Genomic DNA, 4,338 nt, shown 5'->3' with positions numbered 1-4,338 from the left:
TAGAGCATCTTCTTTAGGTCAGTGTGATTTGAAACGCTGTGATCTTGATGTAAAAGGCTCTTATGCCGGTGATTCACATTTTTCCAGTGACGAAAATAGCAACAACAACAATATTGATGATGATGAAATGGTTGACATTGAAACGACAGAGGATGATTTCCAACCAAGCAAAATCTTTAAAATTGCCCTTAATATGGCATCATGTCACCATCAGCCTGATGACATTAACATTGTAGCATTACATAATAACCCCCATAATCCCGAAAAATCTGCTTTGGCGGCAGCAGATCTCATTTTGACTCGATCAGTATCTCCGGATCATTACAGAAATTACAAAAATAGTTCAAATATACAACCAATACATATGCTTCAAAATCACGTGACAAACACAAATATCACTACAGAACCCGTCGCATTTGATAACATCACTAAACAGGATATGATCACAAATATATATACTACTAAAAACAGCAACAATCGAAAACTTGAGAAAAATTGTGTACGGTTTTGCAAATCCCCAGTGTATAGTAGTACATCGAATGATAGTTTATACACGCCATTGAAGGATGAAAGTATCAATAACTCCACCAGATCTATTGAAATCGTGAAGACCAACTGTATCACTCACCAACACCATACTTATAATATGGGGACATCTTTAGTATGGAAGAAACTCCTGAGTTCAGAGGTAAGACTTACCGTTATCATTTACTTTAAAAGTTAAATTTTGATTTTATTTAGCGAGTAAGACATATATGAAATTAATCTCTGAAAGATGAGTGGCAGAATTACTTCTCCCAGTTCTGGAGTTCGCCTTGTGACTGTTAAATACAGGGTCCCAGAACTTGAATAATTGAGTCCAATATAATGAAATTTTTCATTTCGCCTTTGCCTGCCGGTGTATTAACAGAAAACACTTTTTGACGCTTTTAGAAATAAGCTCGAAATCAGATGGACGTAGTGGTAGTGGACACCTCTAATCACTACTTTCCTTTTCGCAAATAAACGACTTTTTTTTTTTCTTATCCGAACAGTCTACTGTACATAAAAATAACAGTTTTGATCTGAAAACCTTCCTTTTACATACATATGTACTTTCTTTATATAACGACAAATATTAAAAAAAAAAGGTACGACCGTATACATATTTTGTTCATATATTCTTTTCACGTGAATCTAGGAAATATATTATAAAGGTATCACTCGTTAATAACATTTTACACACATTTTTGTCACATGAAAACTTATGTATATTAAATTTAGATTTTGTCATCAAATTGGAGGCAGAAGTAATTTGGCCTAAATAGCAGTCTCACTAACGGAACCCAGGAAATCCAAAATAGTACTGTTCAATTAATGATAGAATACTCTCGTGGAATGTTTGCAATGTGTCAAACGTATATATGATGTAAGTTAGTCGAATATAATAATTATCTCCTTCTTTATTGGCGTAGACACCGCTTGCGCCATTATAACCGAGCTAGAAACAGCGCTCCAGTCGTTTTTTCTTTTCGCCACTTGGCACCAATTGGATATTCCAAGCGAAGCCAGATCCTTCTCCACTTGGTCCTTCCAACGGAGTGGAGGTCTTCCTCTTCCTCTGCTTTTCCCGGCGGGTACTGCGTCGAATACTTTCAGAGCTGAAGGGTTTTCGTCCATTCGGACAACATGACTTAGCCTGCGTATCCGCTGTCTCTTAATTCACTGAACTATATGAATGTTCTCGTATAATGTGTGGAATACAATTCTCGCGACAGACTGCAAACGACATCTGTCAAATATTAAAATACACACGTTCTTATGGACGGACCTATTTTGATAGCTGCACGACTACACGACGGCAGGCCGACAGTTGTCGTTCTCGCTAACTTCAATTTTATCCTGTATTTGCCAACGACAGTAGGACGACAGTAGAGTTGACAGTAGAATGGAAGACAGAGAGATGAGGTAGAGTGGTGATGCCACTAATATGTAAAATGTGAAATTACTCAGAGCTCTAACAAACCTGACGTTATTTTACAAATAAAAGCATAAAATAGCTCTGTTACATAATTTAGAAAAACAATTTATAATTTAAAACAAATAAATTTAACTATTTACTTATTTTTTGCTTAAAAATTCCATTTTGAATAAAATTTCATTGAAGTGCAAGGTATTAGTATGGCCACAACGAAATTGTGTACATTCAAAATGGACAACTGCGTTGTTTTGTGTACATGTCGGCCATTGTTATGTAGCTGCCCTCTCACAAACGTTCTTGTAGTAGGATTCACAACGCCATTTTCAGTTCACTGTCGCGCTGCTGCAGTCTGTTCGGAGCATTGTGTTCCGCGCATAACTCATACAGCTCATCGTTCCATTGAATGCGATATTCGCCCTAGCGGCACAATTCCGATTTTTTTGGCGCCGCGATCTGAAGGTACCGTTGGAAAGAGGAAATCCTCCTGATTAAAAAATATAGGGTTATAGGTACCGCAAACGCTTAGTTTAGGGAGATATTCGACTTTAAAGTTCAAAAATTCGCAAAATTCGTACATTTCAAGACGCTATTTCACCACATTAAACACACTTTATTCACATTTTTCACTTCAAATTAATAAAATTACACTATAAACTTGTAAATAACTTCATATGTTACACTTTTACACTTTACACTCGTTTTAACCCCATTTGTTTACCAAAAATTACGACGAAATGGAGCGCTGGCATGTGATGATAAGGCAATTCGCTCAAATTCCTCTATTCATGCATATGGATATTTTCTTTTTTAAATTTATTAAGGATAAATTTTTTAAATTTATTAATATTGTATATACATATGTATAAGTAATATTATATAATAATTATTATATAATATTACTAAAACATGTGTATAATATTACTTATTTCCTTAATAAATTTAAAAAAGAAAATATCCATATGCATGAATAGAGGAATTTCAGCGAATTCCCTTATCATTATTATATAATATTACTTAATAAATTTTCGTTCAATATAAGTGCATGGTAACCAACAAATATAACAACTTTATAGCAAAAACTCAATATATTTTTTTATTTTTAACGCAAAAAGGAGTACTACGCGAAAGTACTTCAGTCACCCCCGGTATTCGCTCGACCAGGGTTATTTTTTTAAAGTAAATTTTATAATAGTATATTATCCGTATCATAGAGTTTTAATTACATGTATTTATTAAATATAAATCACATATTATACATATACATACTATATGTAAAATGTATAATATGTGGAAAAAGTTTTCACAACTCAATTATAACTTAAAAAATGTTAGAAACTATTTTTTATTATAATTAATGAAGAACAAAGAATCACGCAAGAAAACAAACAAAGAAAAGTCGTTAAGAATCCTACATATTTGGTATTAAAGATGTGGCAACGCTCGTTTTATTCATAATTGTAAACAATCTAACCTTTGCAACGCCGAGTTCGCTAAGTGATTTTTAAATTAATAAATTTAGGTGAAATATTGCAAAATAAAATTGAAATGTGAACTTATTTCAATGTTTAGAGTGTATATTTAAATATACAGAGTGAAAAACATGAATAAATTTAATGGAAGATAGAGAAATACCTTGTGTTAATAGTGCATGTTTTTGAAATTTTAATCGTAAAAATTTTAAAAAATATAAGTAATTTTTATATTATTTTTGGATATTCCTCCTCTGGAGAAGCTCCCCTATCCGGACATACCTTATTTATACGGAAATTCGGTTTTTTTACCCCTCCACCAAAGTAATCGGAATCGGAAACCTCTGCACCATATAGCAAGACGGGAATTATAAGTGACTTATGGAGTTTGGTTTTCGTTCGTCGAGAAATGACTTTGCTTATCGAATGAGCACTCATTTCAAGAAAGCACCTGCAGGCAAGATTTATCCGGCGTTGGATTTCCAAGCTGACAGTGTTGGTGATGTTTACACTGGCTCCAAGATAGACGAAATTATCCACAACTTAAAAATTATGACAGTCAACAATGTCGTGAGAGCCAAGCCGCGAGTGTGACGACTGTTTGTTTGATGACAGGAGATATTTCGTCGTTCACTGCCCGACCCATTTGCTTTGCTTCCTCGTCCAGTCTGGAGAAAGCAGAACTAACGGCGCGGGCGTTGAGCCCGGTGATATCAATATCATCGGCATACGCCAGCAGCTGTACACTTTTATAGAAGATTGTACCTGCTCGATTAAGTTCTGCAACTCCAATTATTTTCTTCAGCTGCAGGTTGAAGAAGTCGCACGATAGGGAGTCGTCTTGTCTGAAACCACGTTTGGGTCTGAAAAGTCCTGACGGAGCTTTTGGTGTTGCTCAACGTCAGTTGA

This window comes from Bactrocera latifrons, unplaced genomic scaffold (assembly GCF_001853355.1).
Source record: "Bactrocera latifrons isolate USDA-ARS-PBARC rearing strain unplaced genomic scaffold, ASM185335v1 scaffold_941, whole genome shotgun sequence".
NCBI classification, from domain to species: domain Eukaryota; kingdom Metazoa; phylum Arthropoda; class Insecta; order Diptera; family Tephritidae; genus Bactrocera; species Bactrocera latifrons.
Note: the sequence above shows the minus strand (reverse complement) of the source record.